Source organism: Heterocephalus glaber, unplaced genomic scaffold (assembly GCF_053883595.1).
Source record: "Heterocephalus glaber isolate CG9 unplaced genomic scaffold, H.glaber_assembly_v1.0 deba00001687, whole genome shotgun sequence".
NCBI classification, from domain to species: Eukaryota; Metazoa; Chordata; class Mammalia; order Rodentia; family Bathyergidae; genus Heterocephalus; species Heterocephalus glaber.
The window spans coordinates 10,536,009-10,549,347 of record NW_028258412.1 but is presented as its reverse complement, the minus strand read 5'-3'; the positions used below and the strand labels follow the sequence as shown (position 1 = coordinate 10,549,347).

The following is a 13,339-nucleotide window of genomic DNA, read 5'->3' as shown; positions in this document are numbered from 1 at the left end:
CCCCCTCTTCTGCTGACTGAGCTCCTCAGGACAGCCCAAGAGTGTACCCCACATTACAGATGAGAGAACCCAGGCTCAAACCCCTGCCCTGCCCCCAGCCACAAGGGTAAAGTGCAATTTCTCCACTGGTTCTTAGCATCCCAGAACAAGGCTTGCACATGTCATGTGCTTAGAATTTCAGAGGTTCACAGCCCCCGCGAAACAGAGGCAAAACAACCACAAGGCCACCTGCCCATCACTTCCCCGGCACTCCCTGTATGCACACCCCACATACAGAGGTGGCTCAGGGACAGGCCAACTGGCAGGGGTGGGGGTGGGGGCCTCTGGAGCCAGACAGGCCCTGCTACATCCCAAGCTGAGCCTCAGTTTCCTCCTCTGCAAGATGGGGAGGAGAGACAGAGGAGAAGGCTGGGACTGGCCCACACTGGGGTGGAGGACAGCTGATCAGCGGCTCTGTGCAGGGCTTTCCAGGCAAGGGGCAGTACAGGAGGTCTCTTCCCGGTCCCCAGAGACCACCTGAGTACCAGCTGGGGATAAGGTTTTCCTGTCTCTCTGGGACTCCCTAACCAAGAAGTGCTCTTTGAACGTTCCATGCTTCCAATTTCCTCCGACTCGCTCGCAGGCCAAGAGCAAACCTCAGCGCCCTCCGACCCCCACTCCTCTTCTGAGTCTCCCAAGGTAGAGATCCTTCCCAGGTAGGTTTCAGGACTAGGGTCTCAGGGACCTAGATCCGCACCCCCTGGGGACCCATCCCGCGGGTGATCGAGCCACGGCCCAGCGAGGTGGTGCCCGGCCCAAGGGACCCGCGCCTCCCGCCCCTCACCTCCCGCGCGCCCCGGGCCCGGACTTCGGAGTCGCGGGACCCTCCGGGGCCCAGCAGGCCAGAGGGGAGTCCCCAGGGGCACGAGGGGTCCTCGTTCGGGCGGTCCCTCCGGGACCCGAGCCCACTCACCTCCGGGACGGCTGGGCGCCGGCGACCAGGAGCGCGGCGCTTCCTGAATCCCGGCTGGCGCCCGGCGCCCGGCGCCCGGCGCCCGCCCGCGTCCCTCCTCCCGGCTCGGGTTCCCGGGGCCGCGCCCCCGGCCAGCACCACGCCCACCGCCCGCCGCCGCGCCGGGCCGCTAGCGGCTGCAGGGCTGGGACCAGAGTCTCGGTTTTCTTACCTGGAAGATGGGCTTCCTGATGCTTGGATTGAGGCGCAGGAGCTTGCGGGCTCTGGTTGGCGCTGCATGCAACTTGGTCTTTCTTGCTCCAAGATCTTGAGCCCTCCGTGACTGGCAGTAGGCGTCCTGGCCGCTTACTACGTACAAGGCGCATTCATTCATTCATTCATTCAGCAGACACCACTCAGAGATTGGCCTGCGGTGGGTTCCTGCTAACAGCGGTGGCTCCTGTGTTGCGGGATGGTCCCAAGGGAAATGCCTGAGAACTGGTCTCTCACCTTTCTAGGTGCAGTGCTTAGCCTAAGCCTGGCACGCACAGAGCAGGAGAGCAAAGCTTCTTTATTTACTGGGTGACAAAAGTGAGCCCCAACATGCAGCCACATTTACCCAGCCCTGGGTCTCTTTGGCTGCCTCCACAGGATGGCCAGCTCCCTTCATGAAAGCTGGTCGGAAAGCCCAGCTGGAAAAGGTCCTGGGCTCTGCATCCGGACTCTGTGGACCCAAATGTAGCTCTGTGACTCAGTAGTCAACCTGCCCTAGGCAAGACCCCAAACCTCGGTTCCTGTGTCCCCAGTTGCCAGAGGGGTGTGAAAATCACAGTGAAGATACTGGGAGCACTAGGCCCATGCAGAGGCTGGGGGACACTAGTCACTTTTGTCATTATTACTTCATTAATTTGAGTTGACTTCAGTTAATAAGACCATAAAATGGATCCTTCCTTTCTGGCTTGCAAATAGCAGTATCCCCCAGGAGGTTCATCAGCTGCCAAGTGACATTTTAGAATTGTTGGAAAGAAAGGTGACAGGGGCAGGAAGAAACAAAAACAAACAAACAAAAAACCTGAACACAAATGCTGTTCAAAGCTCCAATGCAAAATATTTACAAAGAAACAAACCTTCATAATTAACTCACTGATATGCCTGGGTATGGTGACACAAGCCTGAAATCCCAGGTATTTGGGAAGCTGAGGCAGGGGCACAGCAAGTTCAAGACCAGGCTGGGCAACTAAGTGAAACCCTGCCTCATAAATTAAAAAAAAAAAATTTTTTTGTTTAAAGGGTCTGGGATGTAGCTCAGTGGTAGCTCCCAGGATGGGAAAAAAAAAAAAAAAGACAGCATGGTTGGGAGGAGAGAGTGCCAAACAAATCTCCAGGCTTTGAGGTAGGGATTACTGGGCCCACCCTGCAGATGGGAACCAAGGCTTGGAGAGAGAGGACAGTGGGCCTCGAGAGCCCCGCCTCCATGGGGGCTGGGGTGGGGAAGGGAAGGAGGGAGCTTTGCCGGTGGGTGGCCCCAGCCTCCAGCAGAGCAAGCAGCTCTCTGGCAGTGGTGAGGAATGTACACAGGCCCTTGCACCTCCCTGATGGAAAGCCGGTCTGCTGGGGGTGGACTTCCCCAGAGGCAGCTGGGCTCCAGCTGGGGGAGGGGGCAGGTTGGAGTCCGAGGACGGGGGACGGTGGCGGTGAGGCGCTGTTCTCCTGGGTCGGGAAAGGGGCGCGGGCGACATCACTGAGCCAGCCCCCACTTCACAGCTCTCACCCCTCCCCTGCCACTGAGTAAGTGGGACCTGTGACCTGATCTCGGGGTCTCAGTTTCCTCCTCTGACAGATGGGTATTCATCACTATGGGCAGCAGACCTTGCTGCCAGGTCTCTGTTGTTCCGGGGTACAGGACTAGCACATGGCACTTAGTAGGTGCTTTTGAAAAGACTTGGTTGATGGAGCTCGGGGAGCAGGGTGGAGAATGGGGAGTTCTTGTTTATTGGCCATAGAATTTCAGTTTTGCAAGATGCAAAGAGTCCTGGAGATGGTAGTGGTGACAGTCACACAACAGTATGAATGTTCATAATGCCACTGAATTGTACTCTTAAAAGTGGTGGGCTGGGGATTAAGCTCAGTGGTTCTGGCGCTTGCCTCGAAAGCGCAAAGACCTGAGTTCGATCACTGGTACCAAAAAAAAAAAAAAAAAAAAGAAGGAAAAAACAAAGTGGTTAAGATTGGGCTGGGGATTTAGCTCAGTGGTTTCACCACCTGCTGCGCAAGCGCAAGGACCGGAGTTTGATTCCAAAAATAAAAAACCAAACTCATTGTCTTCCTCCAAAAGTGGCTAAGATGGGCTGGGGACATGGCTCAGGGGTAGAGCACTTGCGTAGCATGCACAAGACCTTGGGTTTGGTCCCCAGCACAGTAAAATTAAAAAAATAAAAAAAAAACACTTAAGAAAGTAAATTATTAAACTTCTTTCAGTGCCCAGGAACTTCCCACCAATTTACAGCTCTACTCCCTCCACACACACACACACACACACCTTTTCCCTATCCCTTTTTATTTTCTTTCATTGTGAAATAAGATCTCACTATGTTGCTAAATTGCTCAGTCTGGGCTTGAACTTGTGATTCTCCTGCCTCAGCCTTCCAGAGTGCTGGGATTACAGGCATTCCCACCAGCCCCAGCAGTAAACTTTTCTTTATATTTTACTGCAATGACAAGAGGGGGTGGGAGGGGCCAGGGATTTAGCTCAGTGGTTTCGTCACCTGGTCACCTGCTGTGCAAGCGCAAGGACCCGAGTTCGATCCCTGGTTCCAAAAAAAAAAACAAAGAGTGGGTGGGGGTACTGGGTTAATTGAGAGCATGAAGATCTGCCCAAGTTGGAGGACCGAGTAGGAAGAGCAGGTGAGGCAGGAGCCCAGGGCATCCAGCAAATAAGAACTGGTGTCACCCACTGTCATTTTTCCTGGTGAAAGTCCCCAGCCCTGGAAGGGCAAGAGACTCTTGACAGACAGGAAGCACTTTCCTCTTAGGGAAGGAAGGATTTCAAGGCCCTTGGGGACTGGGAGTCACATAGACCCACAAGCTGGGACCACCCCTGAACCCCACACAGCCACCGGACTTCGCCAGGTGGGCTCAGCCACTTCTCCCAAGGGAGGATCTTGGGCAGCAGCAGAGGGCCTTCATATATTGAGCGCCTCCTGTAGGCAAGGCCCACTGCCAGGTAGACATCAACGAGCCCGACAGACCAGGGCTCATGGAGTTGGTACCCAGGACACCCAGTTATAAAACAAGACACGTGTGCCTCACTTCACAGTTAGCATGATGCAGCCCAGGGTTGCTGCAGGCCCAGGCCATCTCCTGACATCATTCCACCATATGGAAAAAGACACTGAGTGGCCACCTGTCTGACATCCACCGCTGGGAGGATGTGAAGCCAAGCCCAGCTGACCCTCATGACGTGGCCTCAAAAAGCCTGAGGAACAAGGGTGGGTAAGGCTGTGGAGAAGCTGGAAGCCTGAGGTGGAGCAGCTACTGTGGAGAATGGTCAGACAGTTCCTCAAAATGGCAGGCAGAGTGACCATGTGACCCAGCAACACCACTCGAGGAACAGAGCCAGGAGAACGACAAGCCCGGATCCACACAAATGCAAACCTCCGTCACGTCAGGCACAGGGGCACATGCCTGTAACCCTAGCCTGGAGGGAGGTTGAGACAGGAGGATTCCAAGTTCAAGTCCCATATGGGGAACTTAGTGAGATCTTGTCTCAAAATTTTTTTAAAAAGGGCTGGGGATGTCAGTCAGTAGGAGAGCACCGCTGGGTTTGACCTTCAGGATCACCACCACAACGAAATCCTACATTTTTCAGTGTTCACAAACAGAATTATTGATAATAGCCAAAAAGTGAGAATGATGCAACTGATGACTGGATAAAGAAAACATGGTATATGTGTACTAGGGAATGTTATTCAACAATGAAAAGGAACAATGTACTGATTTGTGCGACAACATGGATGAATATTGAAAAGAGGCTGGGGATTTAACTCAGTGGTTCTGGCACTGGCCTGGCAAGTGCAAGGTCCTGAGTTTGATCCCCAGTACAAAAAGAAAAGAGGAGAAAAGCTAGGCATAAAAGGTCCAAATATAGGCTGGACATAGTGGTGAACACTTGTAATTCCAGCACGCAGGAGGCTGAGACAGGAGAATGGCCACTAGGTCAAGCCCAGCCTGGGCTACACAGTGAATTCAAGGCCAGCCTGAACTGCATAGTGAGACCTTGTCTCAAACAAACAAATAAAAAAGGCCGATATATTGTCCAATTCCATTTATAGGAAATATCCAGAACACAAAAATCTACAAAGAGAAAGTAGAATAGCAGTTGCTATGGGCTAGAGAAAGCAGAGGATTTGGGCCCCAATGGGTAACGGTTAAACGACTGGGGTTTCCTTTTAGGGTTGTGAAATATTCTAACCTGACCATAGTGATGGTTGCTTATGTCTATGAATATACTAAAATCCATCAAATAATCACTTTGGGTGAAGTGTGTGGTACGTGAATGTCTCAATAAAGTTAATATAAAAGATCAAAAAGAAGAACATGATCTCAGGGGTCAAAATATTTTACTGTGTGAGTCTACTACACTTCTAAGCTGTGTGACCTTGGCCGGGTGACCCTGCTTCTCTGAGCCTCGCTTCTCTCATCTGTAAAATGGGGGTGACAACCTCCCCTACCTTAGGACAAGTGCTTATGAGGATTGGCCAGTGCCTGAACATGGTAACTGCCCAACAAATACAGTCACGTGACTCTTAGCAATCAGATATGATCAGAAAATTTTGCCGTTAGGCAATTGTGCCATTGTGCGAACACTGTACAGCATGTTTACACAGGCCAAGATGGCTGTGATGTCCCTAGGTAATATGCAGTGGGACACCATGGCAAAGGTGGTCCATTGTTGACTGAAATGTTAACATACAGCACAGAACGTACTCTCAAAGTGACACCATGCTTCCCCCACCAAGGCTAACTTCATGTTCTCTCCCACCCAGAGCTCCCAGGTTCACCCGACGTTGTCCCTTCCTTATGTAACTCAGCGTCAGCCTTCCCGGCAACCCTGTGTGGGTGGCATTAATGCTCCCGTTTTACAGAGGAGAACTGTTGAGTCCAAGACAGCAAACATTGCTGTTAGAGCCCTGTCCTCCATGCTCCCTAGGCAGATCTTTCCCTCCCCACATCCCCTGTTAGCTCCTGCCTGTCCTCTCCTCCAAGAGTTGGTATCCAGGTCACTGCGGACCTGAATGGTTCCTGGAGTTACAGACACAGCTGGAACTGAGTGGGGCAGGATCCTGCAGATCCCAGCTTCTCACTGCCACTGCTTGAGGGCCTGGGGCTGCTCCTGCCCATTTTTCAGATGGACAAACTGAGGCTTCACAGTGAAAGCCTTTTGTCTGAGGAGATAGCTGCCAGCAGCACAGTCAGAATTTGAACTCAGGATCCTCTGAATTACAACTGGACCCTTCAGCTGCTATAGCAACCACCTGACACCTGGATGGATCAGAGAGAGGAGCCTTGTCTGTTTTCTCCAGTGAGCGCCAGAAGAAGGAAAAACAGAGCAGAGGGATTTGGGGAAAGAGAGCTGGGGAGCCCTTGGCCTAGCATGTGTGCCCTCGTGTGGCCCTTGCTGTGTGCCAGGACCTTGGTAGGCTCTGTCCTCAGGAATGCAAGCAGGCCCAGAGACTGCAGACTCTGCCTGGGACCGAGCAGCTGGGCAGGGCCAGGGCGCCACAGGCTTCCTCTGGGAGCCTGCCCCTCGCACAGCAGGTTCCACATGAAGTCACATCCTCTGCCATGGGGACAGGACACAAGGAGACCAGGAACAAGAGGCTGGTTTGTATACCTCGGTCTGAAAAGGGCTGGCCCTGGTCCCAGGCCTAGAGCCCCACCCTGACCACTCTGGCTTTCAATGAGGTTTTTCTGGAATTCTCCTTGGGGCAGAAACCTGAGGCCAGGTGGGAGGAAGCCCTCTCCTCCGATGAGGATGACCGTTGCCATGGGCACAGCACTCTCCTGGCTTAGCTTAGTGGCCGGCTGTGATTCCCTTCCTCCGGGCAGCCGGCCAGGTACCTTGCAGGTGTGGCCCAGCCTCAGCCGGCCATGTCCACTTCAAAGACAACCTCCATGGGGGTGGGGGCGCCCAGGCCCTGGTCCCAGCATTAGAGGACTTTGGGGGCTTCCCACCTGGGCTCCTTGGTGGGGTGCTTCGTGGAATTGTGGGGGCGGTGAATGAACCCTTTTTTTTTTTGGTACCAGGGATCGAACTTGGGACCTTGCGCTTGCAAGGCAGGTGTAAGGAACCCTTTCTGGAGAAAGGACCTTAACTTTCACAGAGATGGGGACACCTCCCAGCCCAGGCCCCATCCACCCCACTCATTCTGCCCAGGAGGAGGCACAGCCTCTTTTCTGAGTCACCCAAGGGACCCCCCCCCCCAGGTCCTGGCTGACAGCTTTTTAAACTGTGAATTGGCTTTGTCACCTTTTATTCACAAGGGCTAATCCCTTCTCTGCCCTTAGGGCAGAAAGCAAACTTCCCCTAAACTCTGCACCTCTGAATTTCAACCTCCCTGCCTCTGGTAGGGGAGGTTGTCACCCCCATTTTACAGATGAGAGAAGCGAGGCTCAGAGAAGCAGGGTCATCCAGCCAAGGTCACACAGCTTAGAAGTGTAGTAGACTCACACAGTAAAATATTTTGACCCCTGAGATCATGTTCTTCTTTTTGATCTTTTATATTAACTTTATTGAGACATTCACGTACCACACACTTCACCCAAAGTGATTATTTGATGGATTTTAGTATATTCATAGACATAAGCAACCATCACAATGGTCAGGTTAGAATATTTCACAACCCTAAAAGGAAACCCCAGTGGCCTCTTTGACCTTCCCTGCTGTCTCCTCTCCTGCCTCAGGGCACTTGCACTGGCTGTTGCCAATCTCTCTCTCTGTCTCTTGCTCTTTCCTTCCCTTTGGCTCTTAGCTCAGCTGTCACCTCCTCAGAGAGCTCCTCCCTGGCCACCTCCACCCCACTGAGTCTAAATCAGTGCTCCACCACTACTTCCCTCGGCCCTCCTTGCTGTCCTTTGCCACCCATTTCGCTGTCTGATTTATTGTGCATCTCCTGTGGTTGGCCTTGTGGGCTGGGGGCCTTGTGTGGCTTCTGGCAGGATCCTCTGAGCCTAGCTCAGTGCCTTGCACACAGTGGGTGCTCAGCAAACAGGGGCTGGAGAACCTGGTCTTCCAGGTAGTCCTCTCAGATGAAGGGCTGTTAGAGGTTAACTCTCAGGTGCTGTGCTGAATGCTTTGCATGCTGCTCCCACTTGAGGCCATAAACAGAGTGTTGATTTTCCTGGATTAGGAATACAAACCAGAGACTGCCTGCTGCAGGAGTGTATCTCCCAAACATACTAGATATCTGTAAAGTGAGTTAGTGTTCTCTAAAATCGAAGAATGAATTCTAGGAACAATGGAGGTTAAGAGTAGGAAAAATTTATTGAGAGAAAGAAAGCTCCTATCTAAGAGAGACAGAAGGGGGACTGGAAAGTGGGTTGCTGGCACACCCCACTTTTCAAAGATGTTTTATATAGAAAAGCCATATGGTGCGACAGGTACAAAGTGGGACAAAACTGTAAGACCCAGTGGAAATTTACAAGGTGGGCATGAGGTGGGACAAAACCATGACCAATCAATAAGATAACAAGTACAGGCTGGGGATTTTGCTCAGTGGTTCCACTGCCTGCCTCGAAAGTGCAAGGACACGAGTTTGATCTCTGGTACCAAAAAAAAAAAAAAAAAAAGATTACAAGTACAGTCACCTAGGTAATATTGATTAAATGGGGATCCAACAGGGAAACAAGTCACGTAAAGCCTACAAGGAACTGAGCAAGGATTTTCAGTGGAAAGGGGTGGGTCAGGGATCTTTCTTGGAAGATCTTGGTCCTTCACCCAGGTGATGGATACCTATTGAGAATATCAACCACTGCTATTCATACTTCATGAGTGTGGCAGTTTCCTTTTACAATTCTTGCCTTCAGTGAATGTGTCTTGACTGTCCTCCATGTTGGCTCTTTCTGGGCTGGCCCTGTCTAACTGCCTAAAGATATCTAATGAACTTACCTATCTGTAATAAGGGGTGTCTATGGTGTCAGAGCTGGCAGGCAAGGAGCAAGCTAATCCTCAAATTTTAAAAACGAGGAAACTGAGGGCCTGGGGGGAGAAGTGATTACACAGATCTGGGCAGAGCAAGGAATGGGCTGTGCATGTCTGGGCTGTGCCTTGTTGATATATATTGATGTGGACTAATATATATAACTTTGAGGGGATACTGGGACTGAACTCAGGGCTTTTGCACTGAACTCCATCCCCAGCCATTTTTATTTTTTAATTTTAATTTTTTATTTTTTGATATCGGGGTTCGAACTCCAGTCCTTGAGCTTGCACAGCAGGCAGTGAAACCACTGAGCTAAATCCCCGGCCTTTATTTTTTATTTTGAGACAGGGTCTCACTATGTTGCTAATTACCCTGGTGGGGCCTTGAACTTGCAATCCTCCTGCCTAAGCCTCCAAGTGCTGAGATTACAGGCCGTGTATCACCACACCTGACTGGGCACTACTGTATCTTTAAGAACAAAGTGCATACTTGTAATCCCAGCTATTCTAGAGGCTGAGACAGGAGGATTACAAGTTTGAGGCCAGCCAGGGAAATTTAATAATTTTAAAAATATTTCATAATTTAAAAAATAAAGATAAAAGGGCTGGGGATGTAGCTCTTGCTTGGCATGCAGGAGGCACTGGGTTCAACCTCCAGTCACAAACACAGACCAAGTGAGCTTAACTGAGCATGCTGTGGTTTAACTATTGTAATTGCACTGGGGGTGGGTTATCCCTTCAGAGGTCCCTGGCAAGTCGTAGCATCAAATAAATAAAATTAAAAAGAGCTACTGGGCCGGGGATTTACCTCAATGGTGCAGCTGCCTGCCTCACAAGCACAAGATCCTGAGTTCATCCCCGGTACCCGCCCCCCTCAAAAAAAAGAGCTATTGAACATCTTCTACGTGTCAGGCACTTGACACATACATTATTTTATGCAATCTTGAAAGGTGAAGGTGTTCCTGTTCCACTTTACAGATCTAGAAACTGAGGCTCAGAGCAGTGAGCTGACTTGCCTTGGATCACATAGCTACAAAGTTACTGAACCTAGACTTGAATCCAAAAATCATTAGGTGGTGGTGCTGGTAGTGGCAATAGTCGCCACACAGAAGTTAGCCTGAAATCAGAACCCCGAGTAAGCTGGAAGGACTTACACCTTTCCCGAGCACGCTGGGAGGGTGAGCCCCAGGCCTGACCTTCCTCTTTGGGCGGGAGACGCGGGCTCCAGTCCGGGAGGTGCAGGTTGACAGTGCTCCGGGCTCTGCAGTGCCGACATCGCCACCTACCGGACCCCGAGAGAGCTGGAGGAGCTCAGTGCGCAGGCGCAGGGGCAGTAGGGCGCGCCAAGAGCAAGGGGGCAAGAGGGAAGCGGCCCTCAGCAAACTAAGGAAACCCTTTCACCAGACAGAGAAACCGAAGGAAGCTATCCCTCCTCCGTTCCTCTGTAACCTGCAAACCGTGACAACTGCGTCACTGACCGATTACGGAGCTCAGCGCCTGCCTGGTCAGTCTCATTGGCATCGTGAGCTGGGATCTGTGGTATGACCCCAGCATGGAAGAGGAATCTGAGACTGAGAAGCATAGTGATTGTCCAAGGCGATTTCGCTAATGCATAGCCGAGCCCGGACTCCAATACCCCTTCCCATTCCTGCACTCACCCCCACAAACTCATAGCTATAGGCTTGCAGTTTTATTAACACTAAAGCGGCCTGCCAGGCTTCCAGCAATGCTCTGCTTTACACTTTAATAACGTTTAATTTAAGCCTCTCGGAACCCTGTGAGGTGGGAGCCAGAAAGACTTCCATATTACAGATAAGAAAACTGAGGCTCTGAAGGGTGAATTGACCCTAGGTTGCTCTGCTATAATAAAGACACATTATAATGGATTCAAAATAGTGCCCTATGGGCCGGGGATTTAGCTCAGTGGTTCTGCCGCCTGCCTTGCAAGCGCAAGGTCCTGAGTTCGATCCCCGGTACCAAAAAACAACAACAACAACAACAAAACAGTGCCTCAGAGCCCGCCCCCCACCCGTACTGGGGATCAAACTCAGAACCTTGTGCTTGCGAGGCAGGTGTGATGCCACTGAGCTAAATCCCTGGGCCTCCTAGAGTTTTCATTGAAGGAAACAAAAGAATCGGTCAGTCTTGGCCAACTTTATGGCTAATTTGGGCTTTTGTGCAGTTATCAGTTAACCCGGGAACACACGGGCAGGAAGTGTAACTCACTTTCAACTGGCTCAGTGGTCAATAGAGCTGAGGGAAGATTTGGAGTCAGATGGGAAGTCCCAGTGCCCCCACATCTGGCTGGGGGTCACTCTGGGTCCTGCTCACATCTTAGGTAATGGTGAAATGATGTGTTAAAGCATGTTGTTTGCAGGGCCTGGTATACAGCCAGTGCTCAATGTGTGTTCTTTCTTCCCTGCTCCAGGTAACACTCAGTCCCACTTTGACAAGGAGGAAATGGGAAGGCATAGATGCGGATGTGCTACTGGCCTTGTCTCTAGGACCAAAGCCCTAGCTATCGGGGCCCCAGCAGGTAGCAGCAGTGAAGGAGGCTGTCCTGGGAAAAATCCTCCCTCCCATGAAGAAAGTGCCCTCCTGGCCTCATTGTATTGTGTTAGAAATATGAAGAAAAGAAAGAGACGGTTATTTTAATTGCTGTAGAATGTTGTATCTCTAGGAAACCCAAAGGGAAAACTCCTAGGAAGCAATTAAGTGCTTAGGAAGAACAGTAGCATCCATAGTATCAGCAATATTAGAAAATATAATGAAATCAGAGACAAGTACAAAACTCAACTCAGGCTTCCGTCCCCTGGCTATTCTAGAGGGAGGCTTCGAAACTGGGAACTGATTAGACTGTGCACAAGACGTTTAAAGGTATTCCATAATTCTCAACAGCAAGCTCAAATTCCATGGCAGCACCATGTGACATACATGTGCACACACACACACACACACACACACACACACACACACACACACAGCCTGCTCTTGGTCAAGACACCAGACCTTCGCCTATGGTGTGCAGTGTCCTCTCCCCATGTCCCAACTTCCACTAAGATGCAGGGCAGCTCTACAGTGTGGCCTCTCATCTGTGGCCTGGGGGTCCCTCTGGGTCCTGACCACTCTGTATCATTATTCTGGTCCATCTTGTCCACTAGGCCATCAGCTCTGTAGGAGCAGAAGAAAAAGTAATGTTTCTCTTTCCATTTAACCCTAGTATCAGAAAAAGCATCAGCCCATGATAAAGTGCAAATAATAATTTGCCACAGGGATGGAAAGACAACAGGGATAGGTCTGGGGATTTAGCTCAGTGGTTTTGGGGCCTGCCTCACAAGTGCAAGGTCCCGAGTTTGATCCCTGGTACCAAAAACAACAAAAAAAGACAACAGGGATGGGTGGAGACTGAGGCAATGTGAAAAATGCCTTTACCCTATCTAAACAAGGAGCCAATTACCTGTTTCTGCCAAGTGTTGGGAGCAATTCTACATAATTTTGGGGAAAATCATTTCACAATTAAATTATGAGCAGGCCTACTCTTGCCTATAGGCCAGCTATGACATGCTGAAACATAACTTCATTTTAAAATTTTTAAATTTTATTTATTTTTTGAGATAGGGTCTCACTAAGTAGTTCAGGCTGGCCTTGAACTATGTAGCCCAGGCTGACTTCAAACTCAGTGATCCTCCTGCCTCTGCCTCCTGAGCTCTGGGACTGTAGGCGTGTGCCATCTCGCCCAGCCTACATTTTTGCCTCTGGTCACAGCTGAGAGACTTCAGCGCCCCCTGATGCTGAGTAGAAAGGTTTCACCTGGGGAGGGGCAAATTCCTTATAAGCTTCATTCATCCCACCTACTGTTGTAAGAACATCTTTGCTCATCTTGCCATCCCAATCAACATAAGACTCTCAGCATAAGATCCTCATCAGCATAAGATCCTCATGGTTTTAGGATTACTGCTTCCCTCTGAGTCATCTGTTACTCCCTATGAACCCAATAAACAGTGGCAAGCTCAGGATGGCTTCAACTTTGCTTCCCAGAGCAGCACTGATCAGGCCCAGAGCTCAGCTTCTTCTCTAAGTATCATTTCCTGTCTTTATTCATTAATTCATCTTGTGCTGTTGTAGCTCACAGGAGACCAGGACTCACTGCAGGGGTTCTGGTAATGTCCCCTTTCCCTGTTCCCTACAGCCCGGCAGCTTGGGTTTTT

At 50.7% G+C, this 13,339-nt stretch overlaps 1 protein-coding gene across 1 annotated transcript in view; it reads right to left on the bottom strand.

Moving 5' to 3' along the window:
* Trpv4 (transient receptor potential cation channel subfamily V member 4) overlaps positions 1-1,024 on the bottom strand; it is a 45,499-nt gene extending 44,475 nt beyond the window's left edge. The window contains exon 1 of the mRNA XM_087198477.1: positions 953-1,024. The gene's annotated coding sequence lies outside the window, so the exon portion shown is untranslated. The remainder of the gene's footprint in view (positions 1-952) is intronic.
* Between the last annotated feature and the right edge of the window lie 12,315 nt (positions 1,025-13,339).